Genomic DNA, 15,626 nt, shown 5'->3' with positions numbered 1-15,626 from the left:
CTTTTGGTTTGAAGATTTTTTTATTAGCTACATAAATTGAGCTGGGGAGTGTTCTTTCTTTTTCTAAGAGTTTGTGTAATATTTTAATAATCTATTTCTTTAAGTCTAGAGAAACCTACCTATAAAAGTAGGGCTGGCATTTCCTAATGGGAAGATTCCCTATTACCAATTCATTTGATTCAGTGAGTATAGAGTTATTTAATTTTTGTATTAAAGTCAGTTTCAATATGTTATATATTCCCACTACTTTTGGTATAAATTTGTTCATAACAATCTCTTACTATCTTTAATCTCTGCTGTATCTGCTACACATTCCCTTTTCTATTTCTCACATCTGTTTCTATCTTTTTGCTTTGTCTCATCAACCTTTCTGGAAGCTTGTTAATTTAGTCATATCAAGGAACAAGCTGTTTGTACTGATCATCATTTCATTCTCTATTTTACTCTATATTTGTTTACTACTTCATTAATTTCTTCTCATATCTTTGTTGCTCTCTTTATTCAACTTTCTTTGAACTATTTAATGTTCTTTTACTAATTTCTTAAATTGAATGCTCAATTTCTTGATTTTCAGCCATTCTTATTTTGTAACATAGCATTTAAAGCTATAAATTTCCCTCCAAATACCTCCTTACCTACATTAACAAATTAAGATATGTAATACTCTCATTAGTTACAAGTCAAAGTGTATATTTCATTTTTCACAAAGCAGCATATAGTTCAATGATTTTTCTACCAAACACTCAAGTAACCATCAATTAAGTCAAAACATAGAATATTACTTGTACCCCCAGAAAACCCAAGTGTTGGTTCCCAGTCACAGTACTATCCCACCCCACCTAGGCTAACCATTATCGTGACTTTTATGGTTATCTTTTTTTCTAGTTTTAACTCCAAAGTGTTTGCCCCTAAACACAACAGTTTTGTTTGGTCAAACTGTTTGGTTTTCTGTTTGTTTTGGTTTGTTTAAAATGGTTTCATAGAGACCATATTCTTTTGAATCTGGTCTCTTTCAGTCAACATTAGGCTTGTGAGATGCACCCACTTACTGCTTATAACTGGAGTTTTTTATAATTGCTATATGTCTCCATTGTATAAATACATCATGATTAATTATCATTCTACTCTTAATGAACATCTGAGTTATTGCCAGTTTGGGGCCACTATGAATAATGTTGCTATGAATAGCTTTGAAAGTCCCTGAATGAATATATGTCTGTATTTCTGTTAATTATACACTTATCAGTAGAATTACAAACTCAAAGGGGGTGAAGAGCTTCAATAAGAGTAAATAATGACAGTTGTTTCCTAAAAGTGTCATACCCAATTACACGCCCACTAGTAGTGTAACAACTGGTCTATAATAATATAAATAATGGGAAGAGGTAATATTTGAGAGACATTAATTGAATTTTTCAAAGAATTGATGAAAACCACAAATCCTGAGAATTAGGAAGCCCTATGAATTTCAAGAGATGCAGATTTTAAAAATCCACTTTGAGATTTTTTTTTTTTAGTCAAAGAATACTGAATAAAAAAAAGAAGATCTTAAAAGCAACCAGAAAGAAAATAAAAATTACCTATGACAGAATAACTATTAGATTTATTTGACTTCTTAATAGCAAGAAGTGAAGCCAGAAGATAGTGGAATATCTTCAAAGACCTAAGAGAGAGTCTTAGAATGTCAACTTAGAATGTACATCCAGCAGTAGTTTCTTTCAGGAACAAAAATGAAATAAATGTATTTCAAACCAAAAAAGACTGAAAAAGTACACCAACAGCAGACTCTCACTAAAGCAAAAGACCAGATCACTGGTAAACTGTTGTGGAAATCATTAAAAAACAGGAAATTCAAAGGAACCAAAATAGAAGCTGTTGTAGATAACTTTGAAGTATCAACTCAATCCTCCTCCCCTTTATTTTGAAAACTGAAAAGAATATAAAGTTCAAAAAGTTAACAACATGCCTCTCATACAAGTACAAAAAAATAAACATATGTCAAGATGTGCCCAATTTGTTTCTCAGGAAATCAACAGGAGAGTGAAGCTGGTTCAAAGGAAAATTATAGACTAAGGGAATACACAGTCATTAAAGAAAGAAAATATTAGAATAAGATTCCTAGGTTAGGTACAAAACTGGTTAACATGATTATGAGCAACAAAGTCATAATCTTTGGTTATAATTGCTATGAGATAAAATTAACTGAATATCTACTAGACAAACATTTATCTAAAAGTTACCATGTAACTGTAGGATCTGGGTCTTTTCATCAGTAGTAGAAAGTGAGTCATATAAAGATACATTCCTCAAGATAATTAAAGAACCCTAAGGTGGTTAAGCAAGACTCTGATATGACATTAAAAGGACAAGTTATCTTTCTTTTGCTTTATTTCCAAATTTGAGATAATTATTCTTAACAGAATAAATCCCTACCTTAGTTAAAGAGTTTGGGATGGGCATGTACACACCACTGTATTTAAAATGGATAATCAGCAAGGACCTACTATAGTTAAAATATAGCCATTTTGTGGCAGCCATATTTGTCGTTCTCATGCCAAAGAAGTATAAGCTGGTCTATAGACACAAAGAAGCATGAATCAACCTTGAGAAAGAAGCAAAGAATCCAGCTGGCCACAAGTGTGAGAGAGAAAAGTGAGAATGAAATGCCTACTGACTCTTGATGGCTTTGCACCCACTTCCTAGTTTAGGGAGTGAGTTTAGGTAAGTTTAGTGAGTTTAGGTGAGTTTAGGTGAGCTTAAGTGAGTTTAGGGAGCTTAAAAACACAAGCAAAAACAAAAGAGTAACCCATAATTTGAAAACCCAGAGAGAATCAAGACAGAGAGCAATAACAGACTTTGTCCAAGCAGTGCAGATCCACAGATCCTGGTGCAAGACCCCCTTCTTATGTCAGAAGACATCAGTTCTTATGTGTTTCTTGTTAGCCCAGTGTAAGGGTTCTCTGCTATGCAGCTAACTACCACACAGTAGACAATTAGTTAGGACTTATCATGAGCCAAGAGCTGCACTGGGCTAAGCCCGTGAACGTATTTACATGACGTATGTGGCAGATCAAGGAGGACTGTCACATCTCTGTACTTCCCAGTGCCTTATCAGCCAGATAGCTTACAGCTGAAATCTCAGTCTGGGGCATGTCCTCTCTTGTCTACATTCGTTTGAAGAAAAGCACAAGGAAATCTCCAGAGCTCTTTGGTTTATCAGGTTAACTCAGGGGGTGCAATTATGAAATTAAAATACCAATATCTCCTGTAGGAATTTTCACTTTTATATTGGATTTTTTTTTTATATGTTCAAGCATTCAAGCTAATACTAGACACTAAGACCTCTCTAGAAAGATGCAGAGAAGGCAGGGCAGTGATGAATGCACGGGAAGGTAGCTGCAGTGGGACAGGCCCCTGTGAGAGAGGGAAAGTGGGGCTGAAATGGCATAAATTAAATCTGTTAATCTATGACAAACATGGGAAAACCAGACATTACTAATTGCTTGCTCTGCGTAAATCTTTATAAGTTTACCCTGGTGCATGTGGATAGCAAATAAGAACCTAGAGAGGGGCTTTTATGAAAAAGCTTTTCTGAATACGTGAAATAACAAAAGGTCCAGTTCTCCACCTCAGCTCTTTTGTGCAATCACATCAAATAGAAACTCAGCAGGCCTGAGGGCCACTGCTGCTTCTAATTAAGGCCTCAAGGTAAGGCAGCGCTTTAGGGAGTGCTTCCCAGCAAAACAGAAATTCCACCTCTGTCTCTAGCAGCAGAAGGCTGATGGGGGCTCAGTATGCTGTGTTTGTTCTCAGCTTGCATTAAAAGTGGCAGGCTGCACCTGCCTTCCAGACACCCTGCAAGCAAGCTTATTCTAACGCTGATGCTCTTGTTCAAACAACTCAAAGCCCGGGCAACAGATGTTAGATAGTGGAGGAATGAGAAGCAAAGCATTTTTCCTTTTTCTGTGTATCTTTGTGTGTCTGTGTGTGGTGGGGAGCGGTTTTTATACATGAAAGAATTACTATTGCCTTCCTTTGCAAAACTGATATGCCATCTGTCATAGAAGTGTCAACACTGAAATCCTGGGTGCTGGTGGAAGGACTTATTTCAGTCACCAGTCTCAAGGAGAGGGGTTCTCAAACTTCAGTGATCATTAGAACCACCTGAAGAGCTTCTTCAACCACAGGTCAGCAGCCTTACCCTCAGAGTTTTTTTTTTTTTAACTTTTTATTTTATTTTGGAGTATAGCCGATTCACCATGTTGTGAAAGTTTCAGGTGGACAGCAGAGCAGTTCAGCCATACATATACCTGTATCCATTCTCCCTCAAACTCCCCTCCCATCAAGGCTGCCACATAACACTGAGCGGAGTTCCCTGTCCTATACAGTAGGTCCTTGTTGGTTATCTATTTTAAATACAGCAGCATGTACATGTCCATCCCAAACTTCCTAACTATCTCTTCCCCCTCTTTCTCCCCAACTCCACCCCCAGTAATCTTAAGTTCATTCTCTAAGTCTGTGAGTCCGTTACCCTGAGAGTTTTTGACTCCGTAGGTCTGGGGTGGCATCCACGAATTAACATTTCTAACAATTTCCAAGGTAAGACTGAGTTGCCAGTTCAGGAACCCCACTTTGAGAATCACTGTTCTAGGAGGGCAAAGAGAAAGCAAAAAAGTGAAGAATCATCCGCTATGGCAGTGCAGACCCGGACTGATTGGTTTTTTGAGACACAGGTGGTAGACAAAGAGGAGACAGCTGTGTTTGGATCTGAGCCCGTATGGGAAAGGGCAGGCTAACAGCAGGCAGAAGAGAGTTTTGAAATCATCACCAAGTGTGGAACAGCTCGTCCTGAGGGGTCTCCTTATCCCCTGCCCCTGCTGCCTAGGCTTCCATCAGGCCGTGGGTGAGGTCTATCTCTTCATTTCTTTTCTCTTAGACAATGTGGGTGCCCAGGCTCCCCAGGCCTACCCCCACTTTCCCGTTATTGCCACCACTCTTGATCCTCGTAGGAAAACTGGGCTGGTGAGAAAGGATCCTCCTCAGTTGGCTCCTAGTGATGGACGGCTGAGAAAGCATCTGGGTTTTGCTGTTTTGGCCTGAGCCGCAGGGCACCCGGTCTGCCTCCAAACTCATGCCCTGCCAAGCATCCCTCACACCCAGTCAGTCCGGCCCGAGGTGGTCATTTTGTCAATTGCAGAGGGGTGAGGAAGTCACCCCTGTCTTACAGGGGATGTTAAATGAATTAAATAAAGAGGCTGTTAGACTGAGGAGGCCCTAATGCAGGGGCCGCCTACTTAAGCAAACCAAAGTCTAACCTATAAAAGCCTGAAAGACAAGAGGCTAAGGACCATCATTCACGAACAGCCAACCAGGCTTCACGCTACAGCCAATCAGCCAACCAGGCTTCACGTTACACTTCGCATTACAGCCAATCACCAACCAGGCTTCATGCTACAGCCAATCGCCAATCAGGTTTCATGATCCAGCTGGTCAAATAGTTTCCTTACTTTTCTTCCTTACTTTCTCTATGTCTCTCCCCAGTTCCTGCAGGTCAGAGGGTTCCTAACCACTTCCAGTTTGGTGCTGCTTGATTCCAGTCGATTTTTATTCAAATAAACTCTTAAGAGTCTTAATGTGCCTCAGTTTATCTTTGAACATGGGAAACACAAATACAGCATTCATTTTCCCACATGGCTTCCCTTCCTCACTTTCTTCCTCCCCCCACTCACCACTTCGCATCAGTCCTCAGTGAGACAGCACAGGGCTGTACTAAGGAAACAGCCACTGCCCGTCGTCTCAACGATGAGGCAGGAGTATGAGTGAGTCACGGCATAGCTACCTATGTAATTTTCAGGCCCAGTGTAAAATGAAAATGCAGATCCTCTTTTTCAAAAGTATTAAGAATTTCAAGATGATGCCAGCAGAGCATTAAACCAAGCTTGAGGTTCCTCTGTGTTCAGTCTCCTGTCCATGGGGCTGGATCTGGTCATGAATCGTCTATGGAAGCCTCAGCATGCAGGAAAGAAGCTCCCAGCTTTCCCTGCTGCCCCCACTGGGCTGGAGGGAGCCTCTCCCGTGGAAGGAATGGGAAGGGGAGTAAAGTCAGACAAACAGGAAGCACAGTTCCTGTGACCTCTGAGACTTTCCGAGACCCTGGGAAGGCAGCCACCAACTGCTAAAGAATAGATTCTTGAAACAACTTTCCATGGCCAACACAATGTGGCTGACCATCTATATATCTGACTCTGCTTGCTGGCACTTTTCCAGCAAGGTTACCCAGGAAAGGTAAACACAGGAAACCCTGCGCTTTCAAGGGCAGGAAAGCAAAATTGAAACTAGGAGGCCCAGGCCCTCTCTGTAGGATCATGGGGCATTTTTGGCATCAGTTTCTGGACACCTCTGCCAGTACTCAGAATTCTCATGTGCACATCAGAGAGCTGAAGTGCCTGATCTCTAGTCTCTCCCAGTCCCATGAATATGTGCCCAGCCCTTTTTACAGCAAGGTTCCAAATATCTAGCAGAGATAACAAACTACCCTAAACCTTGGTGACTTAAAACAACCACTTTGTTACTATCTCACAATTCTGTGGGCTAGAAATTCAGAGAGGGCTCAACCATTCAAGTTTTCTGTTCCACATGGTATCAGTGAAGGACCCAAGATGGCTACACTCACATGTCTTCATGAGGATGGCTAGAAAGCTGAGCCCAGCTGGGACTGTCCTCTGGAGCACCCATATGTGGCCTTTCAAGCCTGGGGAACTCAAGGTAGTGAATTTTTAGATGGCAGTTCCCATGAGCTTCCAGAGCTCAGGGCTCCCAGAAGAGCATTCCAAGGTGCCCAGCAGGGAGTTTCAAGTCTAACCATGGAATTCCCAGAATGTCACTTCCACTGTGTTCTGTAGGTCAAGAAAATCACCAAGGTAAGCTCAGATCCAAGTAGAGGAGAAATGAGCTCCACCCCTCAATGAAAGAGTAGCAAAGGATCTGTGGCCATTATTGATCCATTGCGGATATTGATCGTATAAGAAAGAAAATAGGAAACTCCAATCAGTATCCCCCAGGTCAGAGAGAAAAGTCTAAGTTCAACAATGATATATTAGTGCTGAGCTGTGCTCAGTTGTGTCCAACTCTTTGCTACCCATGGACGGTAGCCTGGCAGGCTTCTCTGTCCATGGGATTTTCCAGGCAAGAATACTGGATTGGGTTGCCATTTCTCCTCCCAGGGTTCTTCCCAACTCAGGGATTGAACCCACATCTCTTGAGTCTCCTGCATTGGCAGGCAGGTTCTTTACCACTGAGCCACCTGGGAAGCCCAAAATGTTAGGGAATGTACATTTTACCTTTTAAATGACAATGCTTAGGTCCTATTTTTACATTGATTTGTCAACATTTTTATTTTGACCAATTGTATAGAATAAGAATCTCTACTGTAAGTTTCTAGAAATTCAAGAACTTAGTTCCATGACAATTTCTTATTTGTCCTTCAGGATTGAAAGCACAAAGCACAGGGTGTACTTGCTAATTTAGTGCAAAAACAAGCAAACAAACAAAAAAAATGGGCACTTATTATTTTTGCCCTGAAGCTTCCTGCTACAGCCTCCACGGTTAATATTGTGGGGCACCAGTCCCTAGAGCTAAGGCGCCTTTGTTGTCGGCCATCTGTTTGTCTTCTCTCCACCTTATCCTGGCAGAACCTTCCATTTTCCAGAGCACTCTTCAGCCCCATTCCTCTCAAACACAGACTCGCTTTCTCTGATTGCGTCTAACTTCAGCTGGGTAACGTGCCTCACTCCAGAATTCCAAGGAATGCCAACATTTTCCTGAGATTTTGAAATAGCCACCATCTAGCAACCCCTCTGGGCTTTCCCAGTGGCAAGTGGAAAAAATTCACCTGCAATGTAGGAGATGCGGGTTCCATCTCTCCCTGGGTCAGGAAGATCCCCTGGAGGAGAGCAGGTCAACCCATGCCAGTTTTCTTGCCTGCAGAATCCCGTGGACAGAGGAGCCTGGTGGGCTATAGTCCATAGGGCCACAAAGAGTCAGACATGACTGAAGCGACTGAGCATGCATGCACACCAACCCTTCTCCTGAAGTCATTACTGCTTGGGCCCCTGACAGTCTGACTAATGATCTCACCCCAGAGGCCATCCCACCCTCAGCTCCTACCAACCCCATCAATGGCCCATCAGACCCTGCATGCCTCAGAATCCTCTCATCCTCTGTTGCCCTGGTAACCATCTCTGGGCTTCCTCACACCTTTCCCCATGACTCGAGTGCCTTCTCCAATAGTCTTTGGCAAAATTGTACCTCCACTTTCAGACTAGCCTTTCCCATTAACCCTTTTCCACTTAACCTCATGACTGTCCCTGCTTCACTTTAAACCCCAACACACCTCTCTCCCTGTGGCCTGTGCATCCCATGAAGGCTTTTCCTGACTTGTCACACATGTCTTATCATTTCCCTCCAAAATGCAAACACTCTGAGAGCAGAGACCACAGTTTGTGTGCGTGTGTGTTTATAGTTTTTGTTATCATTATTATTATCATTCAGTACAGAGAATAGGATTGGGCTTCACAATACATGCTCTAAAGATGCATATTGAAATTCAGTGTCTAAAAAATGTCTTATAAATTGCACCAGGCATGTTCTTTAATTCACTCATTTAATTCCCATCTATCCCACTCATTAATACTTCCTCTCAGGTCTAATTTTAACAAAATTCTTCCAGAAGGAAAGAATTTGGATGCCCACACAGTTCATTAGAATGGGATTTGGCATCTGGGACAAGCTCGCAAGGCTCAGGAAGTCAGATACAGACATGAACATCGTCAAGCGGGTCAGTGGCAGTGGTTTCCTGACACGTGAGCTGCAGTTGCATTAGGAGGAATGGAGAAGGAAACAAAACTGCCTGAGCCATGGGAACCAGGCATTTGTGAGCCCCGAGAAGAAGTCGGCTTCCTGTTCTGAAGGAGAAGAGCCGTCCTGTGGAGGAGTTGTGAAGAATGAAGTTGTAGAAGCGAGGGGTGGACCGCCAATCCTACACCCTCACAAAAGTCAGACTTTAATTATTTCATTATATCTCTTACAAAAACTGGAACCAGGGAGAATGAGAACAAGCCACAGAAACTCACTCTTGGCTCCTCTCAGGCAGTTGAGCCCCAAACCACAACCCTGAAGTCTATTTGCTATTGAACAGGAGATTCAAGGACCAAAAAGCACTGGCACGTCGAGTGGGCTCATTGGCTCAGTTGTTGAATTGGAGACTTGGGGACATTTGCCAGCAGCCTGCTCCGGAACACTCTGTCCCTGCCCAAATCAACTGCAGTAATTAGCTTTGCTCATTAGTTTCAAGTAAATAATCTTCTTGTCACAGCTGGGATCCTTTATCAGAATGGTGGACATGAGGGTTTGCAGAAGCAAATGATTTTTCTTCCCCTCTGAATTCCCTGGAACACTAAGTCATGACCCAGAGATATGAATAAGGCATAGAAACTCCCAAAGATGCCTAAAATTCTGAGGAATAGCTCTGCCTAAAGGGCAGAATCACCAGGTATTAACAACAAATGTAAAACAACAACAAAACTTTTGAAATGGTTATTGATCTTTTCTTCGACTCAAAGCTCAAGTTCAGATCAACAAACATGCAGAAGTATATGCTATGTGCCAGGAAATGTAGTCTGGCCCCCAAGGAGCCTAGGAGGAGACTGACAAGGAAACTGGTAATAAAGCAGCAACAGCTTTAATGCGCGGGTGATGCACTCTGATAGCAGAATGCACAGAAGGAGGGCGCCCTAACCCAGCCTGCTTCTTCAGGGAAGACTTCCTGGACATGTGACTCCAACACTGATTTAAGAAGGGAAGTAGCTGCCAAGAGCACTTCTGCAAGACTCGCACAGGAGGGAGGCATGGGGTTGATTCTGAGCCTTCTAAAACAACTGGCAAAACACATGTTCTCAACCTTTTATGCCTTGGTATCCCATCATTACGAGGCTTCCCAGATGGCTTAGCGGGTTAAAAAAAAACCTGTCTGTCAATGCAAGAGACATAAGAGACTCAGGTTCTATCTCCGGATCAGGAAGATCCCCTGGAGGAGGGCATGACAACCCATTTCAGTATTCCTGCCTGGAGAATCCCATGGACTGAAGAGCCTGGTGGGCTACAGTCCATGGTGTTTCGAAGAGTCAGACATGACTGAAATGACTTAGCAAGCAGGCATGCACGCACCCCATCATTATGCCCATTTCAGAGGAGGAGGAAGTGAAAAGAGAGACTTCAGCTCTGTCCTTGGATTGCCTGTGGGGATAGAGTTGGAGGCACAGTGCTGGTCGGACCCTCACCAGCCTCAGGAGCACCCATGGTGGCAGAATGGCTGGTCCCTGAAACTTTAAGTTCTGCCCCCACCCCCAAGCACTGCCAGGGGCATCTACCACACCCTTAGTGCCAGGGGTATGGTCATTGACAAAGACAGGGCCAGACAGCTTAATACCTCAAAGCCTGCCTGGGGGACTTCTCTGGTGGTCTAGTGGCTAATACTCCACACTCTCAATGCAAGGGGCTTGGGTTCAATCCCTGGTCAGAGAACTAGATCCCACATGCTGCAACTAAGACCCGACACCGCCAAATAAATAAACATTTTTTTAAAAAAAAAGGACATAAAAAAAAAAAAAACAACCCTGCCTGGGCCAGAGCACAACAGCAAAGCCCAGTCTCCTTTCAGTGCAGCATAGGCTCATTGTGGGATTCAGCCCAGGGTTGCACGACAGAAGAAAAGAGACATGGATAGTTAGAGGGCAAAAGGGACAAGTTGTCTCTTATATTGACTGGAAATCACAAGTTGGGGGAAAAAGGCAAAGAGATTAATAATTGCATGGTGGTTAAGAGTATAGGTTTTGCAATCAGACAGCTCTGGATTTAAGCCCCAGCCCTGCTACTTCCTGGGCTTCCCCTGTGGCTCAGCAATAAAGAACCCATCTGCAATGCAGGAGACACAAATTCGATCCCTTGGTCAGGAAGATCCCCTGGAGAAGGGAATGGCAACCCACTCCACTATTCTAACTTGGGAAATCCCATGGATGGAGGAGCCTGGCAGGCTACAGCCCATGGAGTCACAAAAGAGTTCGACACAACTTAGCAACTAAAACAACGAAAACTGCTACTTCCTAGCTGTAGGGGTACATTCTCTCCCATTTCCCTGCACCTCAGTTTCCTTATCTGCAAAGTGGTGCAATAGTAGTTACCCAAGTGGGTTGATGTGATAATTAAATGCAGTAACACATGTAAACACTTCATGCAGTGTCTGGAACATAGTAGCTACTCATTAAATACTAGCCATTGCTTCTTCTATCCATTTGCATCCCCCACAATCACGCACAGGATGCCTGAATTCACCAAGGTTTTCACCAGAATCACTTGAATGATTGCCTTCTTTTGATGAATTTGGAGACAGCCAATGAAATTTCACACTAATATATTTTTTGTAATCAAAAAATGAAAAATTACTTTCTAGTAGCAAAGAAGTTGGATGGCATCACCGACTCAATGGACTTAAGTTTGAGCAAGCTCCAGGAGATGAGGAAGGACGGGGAAGCCTGGCGTGCTGAAGTCCATGGGGTTGCAAAGAGTCATGCATGACTGAGCGATTGAACACCAACACTCAAAGAAGAGTTCCTGGGGAAGATCAGAGCTAGAACAAGAGTGTCCAACCAGGAAGTGGTTCTCATGTCCTTTGAGGCAGAAGGGACTCCTTCAATGGGACTATGCCTTACTGGTGGCTGGCCCTGGCTCACAGACACATTTAGTGATGTGTGATGTCTTAGAACAGATAATCCCTTTGAAGAGTCTGGCTGGACCACAGCAATCCTAGTCCTGGGGTGAGATGAAACAGGGCAAAAAAGACATTTGCCGTTTGTTCATCTGAACTAATTCATATCACTTTTACTTTGATTAGCACCTACTTTGTTCAAGGCACTGCTTTAGATTGGTCAGGGACAATCAGGGGCCATGCTGCCAAATGGACAGTCCCTTGATTATGAAATTAACACTCGACATCCACAGTTGTGATCACAGTCAGCAACCTATACTTATTTAAGACTGTGTAATAGGTCAGCACTTGAAATTCCCATTCATATCCATGACCCTCCTATGAGAGCAGCAACCCAGGATTTTTATCCCTATCTCTTACAGGAGAGGAAACAGTCTGGGAGCTTAAGTACCTCTCTGGCTCTGTCCACCTAGAGAGGGGAAGAAACCAGGGCTTTACATCCTGGCCTCCTGATTCCAAAACTTATTGTCACTAAGTCAGGCAGCTTTTGTCACATAGAAGGGACATGCTACACATTCTTTATCCTTTGGAACCTAAAGGACACATTTCTAGGACAGCTGGCTCCAGTCAGAATGTAGGCTATGACCCTGGAGCCATTCATCCCCATTTATGTCATGCTCTAGCCATCCACGGAGAGAATTTTGCAACTGGCTTTATCACAGTCCAAATTCTGCAGTCATCGGAATGAGAAATAATATTCATTCAGCTGGCCAAGACTGAGCAGAGGGCAACCTTGGGGATTTACAGACCTGCTCAGGAGAGGAGGAAAGTTCATTCCCAATGGAAAGTTGCATGCATTGCTCCAACCAGCCCAAGCTCTCTGACCTTCAAGACATACATTGTATCTTTTCTCAGGCTCTAGTCTTCAGGAATGAAATAGAACTGAATTAACTGTGCCAAAAGACTTCTTTGGATATAGGAGGCAAAATTGTAACCATTGCTCTTTTGGAAAGTAGGTTTTAGATGGACAACTCAGGAAAAAAAGAAATCATCCTGTGTTCAGACAATCTACCGAATCCCTGCACCAAACTGGCCCCTGCAGTGTTCTTGAAGTGAAATGAAAGTCACTCAGTCGTGTCCGACTCTTTGCAACCCCATGGACTTCTCCAGTCCATGGAATTCTCCAGGCCAGAGTACTGGAATGGGTAGCCTTTCTCTTCTGCAGGAGATCTTCCCAACCTAGGGATCTAACCCAGGTCTCCCTCACTGCAGGCAGATTCTTTTCCAGCTGAGCCACAAGGGAAGCCCAAAATACTGGAATGGGTAGCCTATCCCTTCTCCAGTGGATCTTCCCAACCCGGGAGTCAAACCAGGGTCTCTTGCATTGTGGGTGGATTCTTTACCAACTGAGCTATCAGGGAAGCCTAGTGTTCTTGGCACCCTCCCAAATAGAGGGGAAGACACAGGGGGCACCCAGATGGGGTCAAATATCTGTGGGGGAAATGAAACATTCAAGCACTCATGGAGATGAAGGCTACTGGACGGACTCCCCTGGTGGTCCGGTAGTTAAGAACCCACCTGCCAGACGAATGGATAAGAAGGCTGTGGTACATACACACAATGGAATATTACTCAGCCATTAAAAAGAAAGTATTTGAATCAGTTCTAATGAGGTGGATGAAACTGGAGCCCATTATACAGAGTGAAGTAAGTCAGAAAGAAAAACACCAATACAGTATACTAATGCATATATATGGAATTTAGAAAGGTGGTAACAATGACCCTATATGCAAGACAGCAAAAGAGACACATATCTGAAGAACAGTCTTTTGGACTCTGTGGGAGAAGGTGAGGGTGGGATGATTTGAGAGAATAGCATTGAAACATGTATATTATCATATGTGAAACAGATCGCCAGCCTAGGTTCCATGCATGAGACAGGGTGCTCAGGGCTGGTGCACTGGGATGACCCTGAGGGATGGGATGGGGAGGGAGGTGGGAGGGGGGTTCAGGATGGGGAACAGATGTACACCCATGACTGATTCATGTCAATGTATGGCAAAAACCACTACAATATTGTTAAGTAATTAGCCTCCAATTAAAATAAATAAATAATTTTTTTTTTAAGTCATTGGCAAAGAGAAAAAAAATAAAAAATAAAATAAAGCCAGACCCAGTACAGGCTCAGGACAGGTGCAAAGGCTGGGAGCCTCCAGATTTTTATAGACAATTTGAGCTTTGATAATCCTCAAAAAAGGATTCACATTGATGTATGACCCAAACCAACACAATATTGTAAAGCAATTATCCTTCAATTAAAAATAAATAAATAAAAATCAGGATGGGAATGACCCAAAAAAAAGGAATCTACCTGCCAATGCAGAGCTCATGGGTTCGATCCCTGGCCTGGGAAGATCCCACATACCCCAGGGCAAATAAGCCTGTGAGCCACAACTACTGAAGCCCTCAAGCCTAGAGCCCATGCTCCACAAAAAGAGAAGACACCACAGTGAGAAGCCAGTGCCCCAAAACTAGAGAGTAGTCCCCGCTTGCTGCAACTAGAGAAAGCCCTACTCAGCATCGAAGACCCAGCACAGCCAAAATTAAATTTAAAAAATAAAGATGAATGGTGCTGGGAAGCACAACCTTGGGATGGTGAACTTGTCTCCAGGTGGCAAAGAGAAGGGCCCAGAATGCCAGGGCTACTTGAATATGTGCCAGGGATTTTCTTCTGGGCCACTGCAGCTCACTGAACACAGAGCCCTGTGCCCTCCTCGACCGCAGGCTGACAGATGTCGTCCATATCCCTGGTGACATGCTCAAGCTTAACGTCAGCCCATACTGACTATGCGGACTTGCTGTCACACGAGAAAAAGAAACTCCATTAAGGTTCAAGCCACTGGATAAGAGCTTTCCCTTCCCTGCAGCCTAATGCATTCCTCCAGGCTATACCTGGACAGAAACTTCCCTCTGTGCTCTCATTTGTCTCCTGACATTTGGGAGAAATGGGTAAGAAAATCAAATAGAACTGACTGGCTCTGACTCACACAGAAGAGCAAGACAGGAACTAAGTGCCCTGACCTCAGCAATGCCCAACCCAAATTTGTCTGGGATGCTTCTATCCATGGAGCCCCAGCCAATACGGCAGCAAGTAAAGTGGATAGTTTCACCCCATCCTCTCCTTGGTCTCTCCTCTCCTCCCCACCTTCCCCAGTCCTCCTGAACTGCCCAGACTCTTAATTTCTAGGTTTTTGTCATATTCTCCCTCTGTGGGTCAACCTCTCTTATCTCTCAGGCCCCCAAAGAATTGCCTGGCCTAGAGTCCAACAACACTAAGACCCTGCTCTCAGCCAAATGTGGGGTTAGGAAGACTCTAGGGAACTAATTCAATGAGAAATAAGTTTCCCTTGTTTATAAGCTTTAAAAAAAAATGGAGTCAATTCATCCCAAGAGGATGTTTTGATTCACAAGGAAATATGCATTTCTTATGGTGAAGGTTATTAACCTTAAGATTTATGGCAGACCTTTGGGCATTAAGACAGCCAGTGGGGAATGATTTTGCAGCAGGGTCTTTGTTACCATAGGGGGCTCCCAGGTATGGTGACTCTCCCTGCCCTCTCTGTCCAACATGGCCAGCCCCAGGTCACCCGTTTTCCTCAGAAATCAGAATGTCCTCATCCAGCTGCCGGGAAAAGAGAACAAAACTGCCAACTGATTACTATTCAGGAACAAAGCAGACCATTTATTTTAGCAGGGTGAGAGCCATTATCTCCCCAAGACACATGCTCCAGAGTGCGGTAGCTTTATCCAGTCACATTTCCTTCTGTCCACAAATCCTTAAAAGACTGAGTTGTTTCTCTTGCTG

At 43.5% G+C, this 15,626-nt stretch overlaps 1 protein-coding gene and 1 long non-coding RNA gene across 5 annotated transcripts in view; one reads left to right on the top strand and one right to left on the bottom strand.

Moving 5' to 3' along the window:
* LOC145523192 (uncharacterized) overlaps positions 1-15,626 on the bottom strand; it is a 70,655-nt gene that overhangs the window by 40,794 nt on the left and 14,235 nt on the right. The gene's annotated exons all lie outside the window — the stretch shown is intronic.
* Positions 4,065-5,630, top strand: LOC145523198 (uncharacterized). The gene is made up of 3 exons (XR_014066416.1): positions 4,065-4,187; positions 4,652-4,903; positions 5,542-5,630. It is a non-coding gene; the product is annotated as an uncharacterized LOC145523198 (long non-coding RNA).

This window comes from Giraffa tippelskirchi, chromosome 10 (genome assembly GCF_054371585.1).
Source record: "Giraffa tippelskirchi isolate mGirTip1 chromosome 10, T2T-mGirTip1v1.2.pri, whole genome shotgun sequence".
Classification (NCBI taxonomy): domain Eukaryota; kingdom Metazoa; phylum Chordata; class Mammalia; order Artiodactyla; family Giraffidae; genus Giraffa; species Giraffa tippelskirchi.
Note: the sequence above shows the minus strand (reverse complement) of the source record. Positions and strands in the feature narration are given on the sequence as shown.